Raw genomic sequence first — 18,376 nt, 5'->3', positions numbered from 1 at the left:
GGGCTACACTGTAGTTTCAGTCTCCTGGTTTTGCCTATTGGTTGAGGACAACCTCATTCTACCTGACCTGCTTTTCCTACTGCCATGCCTCCCCCCTCCCCCCCAGAATGACTGATAGGTAGATGATGGGAGGCACAGCCGCTGTTTGAATGCTCACAGTAGTGATTCAGTAGAATCACCTTGGAGAGAGAAGGGGGAATTGTTGGGAGTGGTGTCCTTAAGTAGAGAAGAGGTCATGGGGTCTAGAACAAGCGAGGCAGTAGGTCACAAGTGAAGAAGGTAGAAATGTGTATAGGGAAGAGGGAAGGCCGGGCTGGAAGGCTGGGCTGGCTGGCATGTGTTTGTAGAACTTTTATTCTGATAGCTTCTAATTTTACAATGAAATGATAAGCCTTGTCATGGGCTTGTGATGGTGGTGGAGGCGGTGCTGGTGGCTCATGGAGAGAGAAGGTGAAAAGTCAGAGTGGGAAATTGACTGGATTAGGGAAATGGCACAGAAAGTGCTCACTTGAAATTTATGGCCATGAATTAAAAGGGCCAGTGAGTGTGGCTTTGGGATTTCCTCCAGACCCATTCAGCTGCACAGTGTGTGGAGATTTGGTTTAAATAGGGGTGTAGTTTTGCCAAGTGAATGACAAAGCAAAAGAGGGTTGAGATAGCTGAAAATTTATGTAAAGGAGGGATTGTGATGATTTCCTATGGGATTAAGGTCTGTAGAGGAGGGCAAAAGGACAGCAGGGTCTGAAGGACAGTATAGAGAGGGCAGGACCAGTGGGTTGAAGGACCTGATGGGGTCAAGGGATGATATGAGTCACCATTCTTTCCTAAGCAGTAGAGGTAACAGTGGTGGTCCTTGAGTGGGGCGGATGGGTTGAGGTTATGGAGAGGTGTCAGTTCTTAGTAATGGTGTGCTTGTGCCTCTGGGTGTGATCACGAAAGTGGCTGTGGCAGGGCAGGGAGGATGATCATTAGAGAAATCAGTTCCGTGAACTGAGGGGGCTGGTTTAGAAGAATCATCTAAATCATTGGTTGGCAAACTATGGCCCCTGACCAAATCCAGCCTGCTACCCATTTTTAATACAAAGTTTTATTGGAACACAGACATGCCCATTCATTTATGTATTTTATATGGCTGCCTGGACAAAAATGTTTACTCTCCGGCCCTTTGTAGGAAAAGTTTGCCCACCTCTGATCTAAGTGAATCTCCAATTCACCACTGTTTACTATTTTGAAAGAACAAGCCATGTTCTAGAATCAAATAATTTAAATCAATGTAGTGTCCTCTAATAAATATTCATGGTGTAATGGTTATAAGCCAGTTGCCCTTGAAACTATGAAAACAAGCTTTTCAATATTACGGAAAAGCTCTTTGCCCTTCTTTATAAACAAATACTCAGTTCAACTTTATGATGACAAGATGCAGAATAGGTATCTAATTAACTTGAATGATACACCTATAGTATGGTACATATTCACCAAACATTACCCTACTTTAATTATAAGATGGGTAAGCTGCCTGCTCTGTTTGGCCGATTCAGGAATAAAGTGCTTTTAATTTCCATTTCTGGATTGGTTATGAGTTCTGGTTTTGCTCTATCATTCCAACTAGGTCAATTCTAGACTTAATTAAATACTGTGGGGCCAATATGTAAATGTTCTGTCCTTTCAGAGCACCTTTGCTCCATCTCCAAAAAAGTAAGGAAATGGTAGTTCTTTAAACAGATCCTCCCTGGCTATTTCATCTGAGTAGGTCACCCTGTTATTGTCTAAACCGTGACCCTATTATTCATTTTCTTCATAGCAGTTATGCATCAAAACAAGTCAGAGTATCTTTACTTCCTGAAAGAATTTTCACTCACATTCCTGATTCTTGTCGATATGTGGGATTTTAGATACAATTTTTATTAGTAGTATATTTTTTCATTGTATAACTTTTCTTTCAAGTACAATGTACATATTCATTTGCTCTCTATTTTGAAAGTATATTTAGTACATCCTTTTAGATTTATTTCTATGATTGAATTAAAAACATTCCTACTCATTCCTTCTGTATCATAACTTCTCCATTCTTGAGTCACCCCTTTTTAGACAGGACCTGAGTAATTTTTCTGTGGGTCCTGTTTTGTTAGCCCTTGCAGATGTGATAATACCTTTTTGTTGTTTTCTCACATGAGTAACAATATTGGCTTGCGGTAGAATTTTTGAGTCATACTTGTTATGTTTCAAACCCCTAGATGTCGTTCCATGGCGCCTTCTGGGAATCCCTGTCATGGAGCCGAAGTCCAAAGCCATGCTGATTGCACATTTTTCTCTACAGAGAACTTTGAACAAATCTGATTATTTATGTTGTAAATTCAGGCATTTCTCAAGGAACTATCCAGTGGCTGGATTCTAATTTTCCTTGGCAAAGGATGAATTTTTGCTTTTTTAGACTTAGGTATTGTTTGTTTCAGGAAATTGTCCTTTTATCTCCGTCGTTTTCATTCAATGGCTGTGGTTTCTCCTTTAGAAATACTGGTTATCCAGAAAATAGCTCTGTATTTTCTGTTATCTTCCTTGTGTTTTTGATCTCTGCTCCCGTTTCCTTCGCATCCTGGGAATTGCGGTCCACCTCTTTAAACTGCCACTTTGTCTCCATTGTGCAGTCTGTTATCTCTTCCCTGATTTGAGACCCTTGATCTTTATGCTTTCTCTATGGTCTCTCCTAGCTCATTCTCTATGAGGTAATGAATATATATATTTTTAAGTACATATATATACACATATATATTTAAGTATATTTATATATGTGTGTATGTATGTATATATGCAAGTAAATACATATAAATATATACAAATACACACACACACACACACATACATGTACATAAATATTCACACTCAGTAACTTCCTTTCGTACTTAAAATCCAAAGGGCTCTTCCTGGTCGTAAAGGTCCTATGTGGCTGACCACTGCTTATGTTTCCAAATTCATCTTCTGTTTACCAGGCACACTGCTCTTTTTTCGGTTCTTCAAGGACGCAGAACTCTTTTTCACCTTAAGGCAAGCTGCTTTCTCTGCCAGTAATGCTCTTTCCTTGCTCTTTTCAAAGCTGTCTCAGAGTAAATCCTACCCCATTACAGAAGCCTTCCCTGATGCCTTTATCTAAGTAGGTGCCCCCTCCCCCGTTATTCCCTAAATCAGCACCCTGTTCATCTTCTTGATAGCCATTATCACATTTTAAATCATTTGTTTATTTTATCGTCTGGGAATCTCACCAAAGGATGAGCCGCCTCAAGAGCGGCCTCACGTCTGTTTCACCCAGCTCTGGGTTCTCCGCTTCTAACACCGTGCTTGGCTCATGGCAGGTTCTTCATTATCCGTGGAAAGCGTTAGTTTATCTCGTATCCCTCGATTTTCATTTCCACTTTTTCTTTCTTTATGTTCTTTTTGTTTTTGCTTTTGCTAAATAGAGGCAGTATCTTTTTTATATCCTACAGAGGATGCCATTGTTGAACCTTCTGGATCCTACTCTAGGTTATTTATTACTTTTAGAGATATTATTCTACTGGATCAAGATGAATTCCCTTTCCTGTTTTCTGTAGTTTGTACAATTAGCTCCCCCTCCCAGCCCCCCCATGTACTCATCCTTGAATGAGATGCAGCTGTATATTCTGTAGTTTGTACAATTAGCTCCCCCTCCCAGCCCCCCCCCCCATGTACTCATCCTTGAATGAGATGCAGCTGTATAGATAGTATTTGTTAAGAGACAAGGCGAGCTGATCGTCTGTGGTCACATCTACCTGTGTGCAGTCGCGTTCTCAGAGCACTAGCCAGAGGCTAGATGGACAAATAAGTTCCTGTTCCCAGTTCCTGGCAGACGTTCACCTATAGAAGCTCCCTGTTATCAACCTGCCAGCTTCTCCTATCCAATTGGTTCTCTGATACTGGATTCTGAGTCCAAGACGTGTTTGAAGACCTTAGGTTTCTCTGTCCTGCCAAACAGGTTTCTTTCCTACTCTTCTATTTCTTAAGGAACTTTACTTTGGGGGCTGGTGTTCCCTCCAATGTGATGAGCTACCCCCCTGTTCCTTCTCCTTTCTGCACAGTCTGGGTTTTTCTCAGTTCCTATGTCTGAACGAATCTAGATTAAAAGGGGAATGGATGGGGAGTGGAATCACCAGGAGGAACCAGGTCTCACAAAGAGTAACACCTGTGTGCTTTTCTGGTTGTTTCAGAGTTTGGATCCAGGGTCCTGCAGGGATGTATGAAGTATCTTCCAGCCTTTTCTAGTGGTCTCAGTTTCCTGAAGTGAAACCTTGGATATATATGCCTTGACAAGAAGCCTGTTGGTAGGTGTTTTTTCTGCCCAGTTCCCTCTGCCATGTAGTTAGTGGAGTCTGTCTGTATCTTCCATGAGGTTGTCTATCAAGCTTGGTTTTGGTGATGGTGGGAGTTTTTGTTTTTCCCTGGGAGGCTGAGGAAAGTTACATTTTAGGGTTGCTGACCGATCTCCTTAAAACCTCCCAGTTTATTATTTTTCATGTTCAACGCAGATGATTTTCCTCAAAGCAGCATAAATAATAACTGCTAAATATATGCTCCCCCACCCCAATCTGTATGTTAAAACTAGCACTGAAGGAAACTAGAAGAGGACTGTTGTATTTTTGGTGGGGACTATTTAAAGCCTTTCTTCCTCTAAGCTACAATAGACTCTTGTTTTCCTCTGTGCTTTCTGTCCTAATTTAGCGAGGAACAACAGTGAATGACTATTTCTCTTTAAATTTAATCCCTCCCTTTCTTTTCTGTTTTCAACTATATGTGAACAGATGTGGGCTAGAGAAGCATAGAACTGAATACCTTGAATGGGTCAATAAAAAAGCTACTCTGTGTTTTGGGGAGTTTCTGTGATTATTATGGGGAAAACAGAGCAAGAGGAGTTACAAAGCATATATTTATCATTCAGCAACAGAAAATATTTTAAATATATATATAAAAAATATTTTATTATATAAAATATATATTTAGTATATTGCATATAAATATAGAGTATATTTAATAGATAATATATAATTGGGGTTACAAAGCATTTGTCACTTAACAGGAGAAAGAATTTTAAATACATAATATATACAATTATATAAAATGTAATAAGTATATATTTTATATATTAAAATATATTTACATATATAACAAATATAATTACATAAACATATTAAGTATATTTTACATTTTATTTACATAATATAAAAATGTATTTTATATGTTAGAATACATTTTAAATATATATTTAAAATTCTCTGTTGCCTAGATAAATACATGTTTTGTAATTTCTCTGGTTCGGTTTTATTTTACACACACACACACACACACACACACACACAGAGGCATATCCATTTTATTTACTTTTAAGACAATAATCTGGGACCAAAATGGAAAGGTTTAGCTCATGGGGCACTACAGACTATAGACTTTACATTGGCATAAAATCTGGATGGGAGCCAGTGGACTTGGTGAGCAAATCCTGGCACTAAGTCTTTGACATTTTCAAGCTAAGGCCATTTGAGCTGAAAGCCAGTTCCTAACTGAGGGATCAAGACTTTATTTTGAAAGCAGAGCTCCGCCTAGTGGTCATTCATAGGCTGACTTTAAAGCTGAGCGCTAAGAGCTTGGCCAGGTTCAGAGGAGCATGTCCCAATTTGTTTTCTTTCTGCTTTTATTTTCTCCCCCACTGCTTGAGCTGGATTTCAGCTTCTACTCATGCCCTGGGTCAGGGGCCCTTGTGAGTTACTCTTATATCTGGATGATGGTGACACATCCTTTCCTAGAGTGTGATCAGACAGAAGGATGAAGGGTAAGGGTTCACTTTGGCTGCTGTTTGATGGTTATGGAGGCAGCTGGAGGCTGGCAGTGGGAAGAACACGGGGCTGGGCCCCCGGGACACGCAGGTCTTGGTCCTGGCTGTTTCATTAACTGGTCCGCTGGTTTCCCACTGCAGGGCTCAGAGCCTTCTGAGACAGAGGGCCTGCAGGAAGACTACTCTTCAGGGCACCATCCAATTCTGAGATTCTGTGGTTCTGGAGAGTGTTTCAGGAGGGAGAGGGGCGGTAGACCTGCCATTTCTCATAGAGGCCTTCTTCCACAAGTTTGGCCCTCTCTGAAGTCAAGTCATGTGGCTGGCCTGGGGCCTTGGGAGAAGAAAATGCAAGCACGTGCTATAGGACAGCTCCAGTCACTTTAGTGAGAGGGTATCCACGTCCTCACAGGGGAGTTTGCTGATGGAAGGGTTCTTGGAAGAAGTACCGAAGGAGAGGATCAGCCTCTAAAATGGACAAGCACAGTGAGGGTCTGTAATTTAAATCTATCAAGTTAACAAAGAGTATTTTTTAAAAATTCTGCTCCCTGCAGGCAAGGGTATGGTGAGATGAGCAAGCTGATTGGAGTGTAAACAGGTTGACCTTTGTGTCAACAATTTGTTGCAGTTTGGCAACATCAAGAGCTTTAAAAAATGACCATTATCCCCAACCCTCCATTAGGTTAGAGAAAAACTGGAAACAACTGAAGTGTTTAGCTTTAGGGAAGAGGTTGAATGGGGCAGCCTTCCCTTGTGCCGTGTGCACTTGCTTGTCCATGGAGCCTTTCTTTAAGTGGAATATTAGGTGAAAGTCTAGAATGCAAATGGATTGATTGACATGGAGAAGGGGGTTCTGTTTCCGGTCCCCCACCTGGATGGGAGGACTCAGTCAGTCCCTGCTCTCTACCGTGATAGCTCCTGAGGCACTTCCATGGCAAATGTAGGGCTCCGTGGCGTAGCTCAAAGCCACTGCCTCAGTCACGGGATATGAATCGCATTTCCCTCTAACTGGTGGAATTCTGGATGATTCTTTCTCCGATATTTTTACTTTTCTATACTTGCCAAATTTTTCATCGTGGTCTTTTTTTGTTTTTTTTTTGCCACTAAATATTTATATTAAGATATTAAAAATAATATCAGTTTATTATTTTAAAGTTGTATGTATAATTGTCATAGGAACTATGTGTCAACCTGGCCAACATATTCTTTCTTCTTGGTAGATCTTCAGGCTTATTTGGGAACCTCAATTAACAGAAGAACAGGATTAAGAAAATAAAAGCCACTCAAAATTCCACGACCTAGAGAAACTACTGTTAGTGTTTTTTAGTGTATTTCCTTCCAGATGTTTTTCTGTGTGATATGTGTATGTATATATAATACATAGGTATTATTAAATATAAATATACTATGTATCTTACATATGACATTTTTTATTATAAAGTTTTACCTTCTATTTATTTTTGTAAACATTATATATTCCCAAAACGTGAGGTTTTGAAAACATGCTGTTTAATGGTTTCTCAATATTCAATTCTATTGACAAAACATAATTTTATAACCAATGTTTTTGCTATGATAACACTCATTTGAACATATTGTCCATATATCTTTTCTGTATCTAATTCTTTCTTTAAATTGGATTCCTAGGGAGAAAATTACTGGGCCAAAGATTGTGAATGTTTTCCAGGCTCAAGAAACATATGGCTAAATTTCCCTCCCACCAGTGATTATGACACAACACTTCGAGAAAGTCCTCCCAAAAGTAAGTGACCCAGTGACCTTTATTTTGGTAGTGATTGATGGATTTAGGATTAGAAATATGTGTATGATGTAGCCTGTTCATTAGGGAATAAGTTTATTTATTTAGATAATAATTATAAGCCTATGAAATGACTTTACATGCATTGTTGCAAATTAAGCTATAATCTCTTGAATGTTAAGGAGTTCTTTTGCTTTTGTCAGATTATAGTCTATTAACATTACATAGTTAAAGCAAATTACTGTTTTTATGTTTTCTGTGACTAGCCTCAGTTAAGCAAAGACTGACAGCATTCAGTTTTGGGCAGAGAATAAAGGCAAAAGCAAGCACGCAAACCAGCAACCCCCACACTCACTGAGTGCAGACAAACCGCCCTGTGAGCTGCTGTTTTCTGAGCAGTCGTTCTCAGAAGCTTGTCTCTGCTGTTGCTTCACATCCCAGTGCCGGCTCTCCTCTGGGGACACTGTGCTCCTTCCCTGGCATGCGGAGAGTCTCCGTGTTGGTGGAGCATTTCCCCTCATTTTAGAACTGGCAGGAGAATGTCCTTATGTCTGTGCTCTCAGGAATTACATGCTGCTAGTGAGTAGTGCTGTACACAAAAACCTACATATACCTACATATTCACAGTGTTTAGAAAGTGACTTAGTAGGAACTTCATGAGGACAGGAATCCGCCGAACCTAGTACAGCATCTGACAGAGGGGACGGGCTCAATAAAAAAATTGTAGAATTGAGAACTGGGAATGTAAAGGTGGGCAACATTATGGGAATATTTTATATTGATTCTTATTCATTTTTCTAAAATAATTCTAAAATAATTGGAAAAAAAACTTGGAGAAAATGAAGCTTTTTGTCTTGAATTTTGGACAGTTTTTTTTTTTTTAAACCTCCTCAAGTATTTATATCTCTGCTCTGTCCTAATCATGAACAGGAAATTTCAAACCATAACAAAGACCCAGTTCTTGCTGCTTCCATGTTTCCGTTCAACCTTTAGCTGCAGCTTTGCCGGCTGTCCTCACTGATGCCACTAGTTTTAAATGTTGGTAAAAATTTAAACAGTATAATGATAGTATCTGACATTGGTAGTTTACAAGGATTCCGTCATGTATATTATCTCATTTAATTCTCAATTAGTTAATTAACTAAAGCATCTCAAATTAATTAAAGCACAAGGCTGTACATTAAGTATTAGTTCCCTTGCTATTTCTATTTTATAGCTAAAAAAGTAGATATTTAGAGAGAATGACTAGCTTACTCACATAAGTGTCCAAGCTGGGAGTCACTTTTTCCTGCACCGTAAAGCTCTACACATTTGAAATAAACTTGGTTTTGTAAGTACAGAGTCAGATTGTTGGCAAGTGCAGGGAAGTTGTAAGAACATCTCCTTGGTTGTAAAAAGTAGAGAAACTGCAACACTCAGAAAATTACAGGAGTCCACCTAGCTCACAAGGGCATCGTCTCCTACGTTGTCCTTCAGTGTCCCTGTCTGTTCGCCCCAGTAAATAACAGTTTAAAAGTTGGAGAGTCCACATAACCCAGATCCCAGGTCACGTGTTGGGAGGCAAAGCCTCTCCCATTGCCCTTTCCTTTCTCCCTCCGCTTGGCTGGTCCTGAATATCATAATGTGACAGGCACCCACGTTGCAGTTATGGAGGGAGGGTTGGAGGTATTCTTCTAGCAGGTAGGGCAACTCTATGATATCCTGCTGGAACTGGGGCCGTTTCTTAGTGGGGTGCCCACACAGGCTCATGCTGGCAGCGAGCAATGAGTCTATTGCTTAACGTTTCTGTGCTTTTTGGAGCCAGGTGTCAAATACAGCTGCTGTTCAGTAATGCGGAGTCAGACAATGTTGTCATCCCTGCAACTGTGTAGATAGTTGGAGCTGATGCAGTCAGTAGCGCACCGGAGCTGAGAGAAGTTTCTGTTTAGGATTTCTGAATGTAATTTGTACAAGAAATAGACACAGTTTAATGGTAGATCACCTATTAGATTTAATGACAATAAATTTATCGGGAAAAGAATTAGCAGCTTTCTACTAGCAATTTCTTGGGAAAAGAATGCAGCTCCATTTTTCAAATCATGGTTGAACCAGAAACTACAGGTGGGCTACGGATACAAGATTTTGGCAAAAACCAACAGAAGTGTTCTCTGAGAATCAGGTGGGCAGATGGAACTTTCAGTAAAGAGTAGTGTATGTTTAGTATTATTTGTAGATTGCGTACTACACACCCTTTATGTCAGGTGTGTGGTGTGGGTATGTATGATCCATACACACCACATACGTGTCTATATTGAGACCTGCTTTTAGACGTCTACCAGCACACCGCTGCTTCTGAGAACGAAAGGAGGTGCTAGTAATACGTATGTTGGAACAACAGGTGAATCAGGACTGCTCCCCCCCCATCAGACTTCCCACATTTTACTTAACAAGCCTCCCCACCGCGAGGCTCTTCATAATCCCTCCAAAGAGACTTTCTGTCTGTAAGCACATTTGCCCCAGGAAATCACAGAAACTTAACTTCCTGAAAGATCTGCTTGATCCTTTTTCCAAGCCCTTCTCGCTTTAGAACCATTTCTGGTGCTTATTAGCTCTTATAGGAGAGTCTCTTGATGTCTGGTGAATCTTAATTTTCTTACTGCAAAATGGGCCCAAGAGCACCACCTTGCAGGGTTGTAGAGTTAGAAATAGTACATGTAAAGTGCTTTTATATGTTTGGCACAAAATAGATGCTCAGTGAATGGTATTATTTTTCTTACTGTGACTACCTCGTCTATTATGATTATTACTACTCTTTTGTTTGATGCTCCTGCCTCAGACTCGGTTTTGAACATACTTCCATTACCTAAAGCCCCTGGACTTTGATGATTCTGAGCCCTCTAATCTACCCTATAAGTTGAGGGCTGCTTTCCCCCTTCCCATGCCTAGTCCTGGCTCATGGGGGCCTGGTTGCGTGAAGGGGTAACCTGTGGTCCCTCTGCTCATTTTCTAAGAGGAGCCCTGATACGTAGCGGTAGGCCTCTGGAAACAGCTCCGGGTCCCAGGGCTGTCCCTTCCCTCAGCTAAATGATCCAGTGTGGCACCTGTAACTAAATTCAGCCAGTCAGACTACTGTAGCCCTGAGGGCCTACCTGTGCAAGCCAGACTGGGGAGAATCCCTCTCTGCGGGTGCCTGGGAGGCTCAATTGGTTAAGTTTCCAAGTCTTGATCTGGCTCAGGTCTCCATCTCATGGTTGTGAGTTCAAGCCCCATATTGGGCTCCACAATGGGCATGGAGCCTACTTAAAAAAGAAAAAAGAAAAAGAAAAAAGAATCCGTCCATGGACTTTCTGAATTGGATTGAAGGGAAGAACAGTGCCAACTGGGGCCTGGAGGCCCAGGGGCTGACAGAGACAGGTTACTTATCTAGAAGAGCCAGTGGGAGTGTCTAAAGCCAATGACCTAGAATTGGACTCAGGAGATGGTGGGAGAGTCCTGCTGGGACAGTTGTCACTGAGGTCTAGTTGCTTCCTGTTACTCTCTGGAGATATCCTGATATCTCCACCCCTCGAGATGATGGTCTCCCACCTCACCTAAGCTAATTCCAGCCAGCTTCCCTTTGCTTGCAGCAACAACAAAACTACTAATTAGTACTTCTGGAGTCTGCGGTTCCGGAGAGGGGAAATCGGATACTTTCTGCCCCTGCTCTCTGCAGAATGGGTCCCCATTTAAGGATGGGGCTGCCTCTTAGTGTTTTATATCAAATACTCAAGACAAACACATAGCTTACCCCAGATAAAAGGAATGGGACACTAGTGTTTATGGCCCAAGGAACCTGGCTCTTGAGGGCTGCTGTGCCCCGGGTGGATCAGGAGTGACTCCTATGACTTGCTGGCTTGCTCCCTGGATCTGAGCTCCCAGAAGCCCTTGTGAACAACAGACTGATTACGCTGCTTTGCTCCGAAGTGGACATACAGTGTTTAATTCAGGGAGAGCATGTGCCTCCACGGCCTCCCCCAGGTCTGTGGCAGGCATTGCCAATCGGTCACAGCACTCCACAGTCCAGCTTGGATGCAGCCTCCGAGCCCCTTCCATCACAGGTGTCCTTGGTTCTTCTCAGAGAAATCACCAAGTCTGTCTTCGCAGTTGAGTGGGCCTCCGTGTTTGAAGGCCACATAATATAAAATGGCAATTTTGGGTTTGGCTCTTTGTGAGGCCTTTCCGTGTGGCTGTTCTGTGTCCCATGAAGCTACTTCAGCTTCTGAGTCAAGGTTAATACCCAGGGAAGTTGCTAGTGAAAGGGGCTAGGCAGTAGGGATATACAGTTGGGCTTATGGAGCAGTCTGTGTTTCCATAGAAACAAGATGTGGTTGAATCAAACCTGTGAGTCAACTTTTCCACACTGGTTTTGAGCCCGGAATGAAGCCGGAAAAGGGTATTTACCAACTGTGCAGGCAGAGTGAGGACTTCGACAGCAAAGCCCCTCAGAAAGACAGCCAAAGCAAGTGGCAGTGGCTCCCCACAAAACTCATGTTGGAACCCCAGCTGCAGCCTCAGGGGCACGGCACAGATGTGAAGTAATCCGGCTCGGGAAATACAAGTTTTTGTATTCTGGGAACTTCCCACCCTTAAGATAAGCCTTCCTCAGCACAGGGCTGGTGATCTGGGGACTCGGAATTCGATGAAAATACAGTACCGCACTTTGCAGGCCCAAAGCCTCCAGCTTCTCGGAGACTTCGTTAAGAAAGCCAGAGGTGTGGTGCTGCCCCAGGGGAAAGATTCAACAGGAAGGCTGCTGTGAGCAGTGACCCCAGAGCTGCGGCCCCTCCGTCACAGCCTTTGTTCCCCAGCGGCCTGTGTGTGGGGGAGGGCACTTCGACTCACACTTTCTTCAGGCAGTGCGTGTAAACTTGTGAGCCTGTGGGGGCTGCCTTCCTGAGGGAGCAGAAGCTGAAGGAGAGCCCTTTGGTGTGTGTGGGGGGGGGGGGCGGGGGGGTAGGGATAGTTTGGAAGGACATTCCCGGTTTTCCTCGAGGCAGGAGAGATGGACTCCCATCCAGCTAAATGGCTCAAAAGGGCTTCTGCCAGAAGCCCCGGGTCTTGCTCTGATACAAGCCATCATGGAACAGGTAGAGTTGCAGAAACTAAAGTATCACTGTTATTTTATCAACTGCTTGCAAAGCTAAGAACTCTAGTTTCATAGACTGTGGAGAGCTGGAGGGGACCAAGAAGGTTTTTAATCCAACCCTCTCATTGTGTAAGGGAAGAAACCTCTTCAGCTTGCTGATGCGCTTACTACCTGGCCAGGCTCAGGGAGGATGGCGAGACTGTGCCCTCTCAATGTGGGAAGGAGCACTGAATAACTATCCTCTTTGGGGGGGCGGGGGGGGCAGGGATCCGTATTCTCATATCTGAATCTCAGTTAGATTTGAATCTTCAGAGCCCATGCTACAAGCTCATGGGCAGGTCATTTCTGAATAGATGAATTCAAGGTCTGATAGTGTTTCGCATTTCCTCCAGGAAAGCAATTAGGGCATGTATCAGTTTCCTATTGCTGCCGTAACAAATTACCACCAATTTCAGGGCTTAAAACTATACAAATTTGTTATCTAACAGTTTTGGATGTCAGAAATGTAAAATAAGTCTCACAGGGCCGAAATCAAGGTGTTGACAAGGCCGTGTTCATTTCTGAAGACTCTCAGGGGGCATCCGTTTCCTTGACCTTCCCACCTCTAGAGGCTGTCTCATTCTGTGACCTGTGCCCCCTTGCTCCCTCTTCAAAGGCAGCGACATTGGTTCAGGTTCTTCTAGTTCTCACAACACATCACTCTGCCCTCCTTTCCGATTTCCCTCTTTCACATATAAATCCCTTGTAATTTCATTGGATGCACCCTGATCAACCAGGATAGTCTCCCTACCAACTTTAATTCCATCCACTCACTACATTAATTCTGCTTTGCCACGTAACCTACCTAATACACATGTTCCAGGAATTAAGACGAGGACATCTTTGGGGGAGCCATTATTCTGTCTACACCAGTTTGTCAGGAGCAGTCCCTACAGCAGACCTTTGACATCCATAGTCTTGACCTCTGAAGATTTGAAGGTTCTTGGTTTCAACTGTTTAGGAATGATAGTGAGGGTTCATGACATATAATCATTTGCCATTTTACTTCTATGCTATTGTGCCAAAGCCAGTATCTTACCAGTGAGTGAGCCTAGCCTGCCTCCTAGCTGCAACGTTCCTCTGTTGATTTCATTTAATAGTTCAGATTAGTTCTCACAATAACCCTTTGAAATTGAAATTATCATTCCCAGATTTATGGTGAATACACTTATAAAATTACATGCTATAACTCTATTTCCAATTCAAGGATAATTTACACATTCTCCACAAAAATGTAAAGGTTTTATGTTCTTAGTGGACCCAGACTGCCTTGCATGCAGACCTGAGTCTTTCTTAAGAAATCTTTGGCCACTAGAGGGAGACAACTCTTTGAAGAACTGAGGCCATTTCTTGTGTCTCTGGGTATAGATGGATGAAAACACTGTTTCTGTTTAAAAATGACATCCAGGGCTGACCTCACAGGTGGACAATGAAGGGGCAATTCCCCCACTTACCCCCAGGGCAGACCTCGGTGATCAACTTTCACCATTATCTCCTTGGCTCCCTCTTCCATAGAATTCCATGCCATCAAGCAAGGGTTCTTTTTATCTTTTCACTGGCAACCTAAAATTTAAATAATCTTCTTTGTCTTTTCTTCCTGAGAGAAAATTTATGGAAAGAAAGCGCAATAAATTTTCAGAACCGACACTGTATAAAAACAGAATCCCAAAGATTTCAAGTCTCCAAGTGCTGCCACTAGGGTCTGAAATAAGGGCCACTGCTCACCCACACAAGCCCTGTCGCAACCACATGTCATCTGACAATATTGTTCTGAAATGGGAACCAGATACATTTTCTCTGTGAGAGGGTTCTGGGTTTCCTGATGCAAGATTTGCTCCTGCCATCTTAGAGCCTAAAAAAACGCAGCTTCTGTAATAAAGAGGTTGCTCTCCATGAGGTAGGATGGCTAGTATGGTAATCACATGAGCCCCGTTGAGGCATGATGGAGGGAAACCAGGCACAGGTACTGGACGATAGGACCCGGTAGGAACGAAACAGGATGACTTTAGCCCAAAGCTCTGTGTGATGGATTTCAGACACTTGAGAGTTTATTAGATAATAACACATGCCCTCCTTCCCTCCCTCTCCTACATTTACACAGAAATTCTGATTCATCCCTGGAAGCATTGTTGCAAAACCACTGTTACTGACAGGGATGTGCCATATTGCTTGTGTTTTGAGGAGGTAGAAGGGTCTCAGTTATGCTGTAGATTTATAATGCACCTTGGAGAAGCCAGTCCTATTATTTTCTAGCCATGCCTTAGAAATAGAAAACACGATACATAATTGTAAAAATATGTGGGAATCCAAGGAACTGCAAATAAAATGCATATTCTTTTAAAATATAGGTGGGCACGTGGAAACAGTACCTGTGTGAGGCACATCTCTCTGCCATGACAAAGACATGCTGAAAGAGGATGGCTTAAACAAAACAGAAGCTTCTTTGTTTATTTTTCTCATTAACTTTCAAAGGTAGTGGAGTGGTTTGGGGATGGCAGGCTGGCCTTGCTTCACAAGATCCTTCAGGAATTCAGGCTGGTGGGACTCTCGGCTATGGAGCGCTCATCTGTGGATCCACTGTGACAGCTCCTGTCACTCCCTTTTCTCATGCCACGGGAAGGGGGAAAGAAGTACAGAGAGAACAGTTTTACCTTTAAGGGGATGTAACTTCTATTCCTATTCCAGATCTAGTCACATGGCCTCTCTTGCCTGCAAAGGAGACAGGAAGAGAGGGTCTCAAGCTAGGGAGGCACTATGCCTAGCCGAAACTCAGAAGAGGAGACTAGATGCCAGGGGACAGTTTAGTAGCTCCTGCCACAGTTGGCCTTTCTGGCTACAGACTTACTCACGCACACCCCTCTTCACGTGGAGAATAAATGCACCCATCCCCCAGGGAAGCAAGCCAGAGTGCCCTCCAATTCATGGTCCAGGAACTTCAGGCCATGGAGAGTCCTTCGAACAGGTCCAGCTGGGTCTCCTTCTGGCCCAACAACCTATCAACCAAAGGACAAGTTGTCCGCCTGCCTACCTCCTCCATGGAGGAGTAGGAACAAGATCATCACAATACAAACTCCATTCAGGAAATGGCAGAAGGGGAACACACAGCAGCCACTATCCATGGCATTCAGGTCCTGCAGGGTTTGCATAGAGTAACCTCCCTGTCACGCTGTACGATAAGTTCTGTGATGCGCCCACCTGGCATCTCCAGCTACCCTCTGGAAGACACTCCCTTGTCCGCCATCCTGTCTGGCCCCAATTCCTCCCCTGCAAGGTTCCTTCTTGTCCACTTTCCTCTTTGGCCACATTTGAAACAGGTATCATAAGTCTTCCCTTTGTCAGGCTGGATGGCGCTCACCACCCAATTCCTATCTCTGCATTTTCAAGGGCCTGGGGAATGATTTATGGGTTTGAATCATCATAGGCTTTTGCCAGGTTTGTGGTTCCTTTGGCAATATAATTCTTTTAAAAATATAAAAAGATGTCAGTCTGTTTTAGTCTGTCAATTTCATGAGCAAGTAACCACAGTCAAGGATCTTGACTGACATGTAATTATTTTACCTGCAGATTCTGGCCTTTTAATCATTGTCCTCAGAGCTCAGTTCATTTATTTCTCTTGCTACCAAGTAACACTTACCTTGAGACCATCCAAAAAAATGAGCTTGAGTGGGGAGATACCCCCCCTTAATTGCCTCCCCCCAAAAAAAGCTCATTGCTACTGAGATGACATTGCTTCTCGGCCTTTTTGGTGAACAGAGCTATCAGTTTAAAAAGTAATAATATAGTCTCTATGGACTCTGAGAAACAAACTGAGGGCTTCAGAGGGGAGGGGGTGGGGGAATGGGATAGACTGGTGATGGGTAGTAAGGAGGGCATGTATTGCATGGTGCACTGGGTGTTATACGCAACTAATGAATCATCGAGCCTTACATCGGAAACCTGGGATGTACTGTATGGTGACTAACATAATATAATAAACATTAAAAAAAACCCACCTAGTATTCTGGCTCAGTGGGTGGAGCCTGCGACTCTTGATCTCGGGGTCGTGAGTTTGAGCCCAATGTTGGGTGTAGAGATTACTTAAAAAAAATAAAAATGAAATACTAAAAAAAAAAAAAGTAATTATATATAAGGATTTTTACTGACATTTTCTTTTCACATTTTATGTAGCATGGAATTTTAGCATCTTTGCTTCTGTGATAGTATCTCTTTTCTATTATTTAATTTCTACTATTAGAACCCAATTTTTTCTTTCTAGTTGGCACTCAATGTGACAGTTTCAGGTGTATAACATAGTGATTCAGTAAGTTTATATGTTTTGCTGCATTCACCACCAGTAAGAACCTAATAATCTTGAGTCAATTTTGTTAGCTTTTAGATTTCTAGAAATTTGGCAATCTTCTCTGTTTTCCTCTTTTTTCTTTTTAAAAAAGGATTCAATTTATTTATTTGAGAGAAAGAAAGCACGAAGAGAGGGGAGGGTCAGAGGGAGACACAGATTCCCCACAGAGAGGGGAGCCAGTGCAGGACTCAATCCTGGAACTCCGGGATCATGAGCTGAGCCGAAGGCAGACGCTTAACTGACTGAGCCACCCAGGTGCCCATCTCTGTTTTCAACTTTATTGACTTTCTTGACATTGTTGTTCAGGACATCTTACTAATTTTTGATCACTACAGGATCTGCACTTCTGGCCCTCTTTCCGTTCTATTGCCGTGTTTGTGTGCACTCTCTCTCCCTCTCTTTCTTACTGAGCTTGCCGACTTTGGGTTTTGTTGATGATCTGTTTTATGTTCATTTCTATTTCTTTAATTTTGGCTCTTTTTATTTATTTGCTCTCAATTTTGTTGGGTTTATTCTGTCGTTCTACCTCTAATTTCTTGGGCTGAGTACTTGGATCATTAATTTTTAAGCTTTCTTTTTTTATAATATAAATATTTAAAGTTATAAATTTCCCTCTAAATACAATTTTAGCTGCATCTACTTGTTTTATCATGTAGTATCAATATTATCATTCCACTCTGAATATTTTATAGTTCTCATAATGATTTCTTCTTTATTCATGAATTATTCAGCATTTTCTTTGTTGCCAGACATATGTAATCCAGAGTGTTATCATTAGAAAAATAATTAGAAAGTTAGCTTTTTACCATTGATTTAAAATTTAATTAGGTTGTGGCCAGATAATATGGGCTGCATGGTATCAAATTTTGGAATTCGGTGTGTAGTGTTTTGGTCCATTTTGCATAGATGTTCCACGTATGCTTGGAAACAATATGAGTTCTCTGCTTGTTTGGTGCAATGTTCAGTATGCCTCCATTACAGCATCCCTGCTGATCGTGCTCTTCAACGTGCATCGTTAGTGATTCTGAAGCATCGATCATTTGGAGAGTGTTTTGGAATCTCCCATTGTGGGGTAGATTTTTAAGTTTCTCAGAGTTCTGTTAGTTATGCCTCCCTATCTTTGGAGACTGTATTATAAATTATTAGAACTTTGGAACTGATCCATTTTCCTGGCAAACTAAATTTTTTATTATGCAGCTTCTCTTCATCTCCTGTTGTGATTTTTCCTTAAACTCTATTTTATCTGATATTAATATAGCCACGCCTGTTGATTTTTGTTTAGAATCCGTGTGCTACCTTTTT

The 18,376-nt window shown here is 42.1% G+C and overlaps 1 protein-coding gene across 2 annotated transcripts in view; it reads left to right on the top strand.

The window, feature by feature from the left end:
* ENPP6 (ectonucleotide pyrophosphatase/phosphodiesterase 6) overlaps positions 1 to 18,376 on the top strand; it is a 168,202-nt gene that overhangs the window by 22,771 nt on the left and 127,055 nt on the right. For both annotated transcript variants that reach the window (XM_044387597.3, XM_057303421.1), the window contains exons 2-3: positions 4,218 to 4,331; positions 7,481 to 7,595. The gene's annotated coding sequence lies outside the window, so the exon portion shown is untranslated. The remainder of the gene's footprint in view (positions 1 to 4,217; positions 4,332 to 7,480; positions 7,596 to 18,376) is intronic.

The sequence above is a fragment of the Ursus arctos genome, unplaced genomic scaffold (genome assembly GCF_023065955.2).
Source record: "Ursus arctos isolate Adak ecotype North America unplaced genomic scaffold, UrsArc2.0 scaffold_27, whole genome shotgun sequence".
NCBI classification, from domain to species: Eukaryota; Metazoa; Chordata; class Mammalia; order Carnivora; family Ursidae; genus Ursus; species Ursus arctos.
This window is presented reverse-complemented; position numbering and strand designations above follow the sequence as displayed.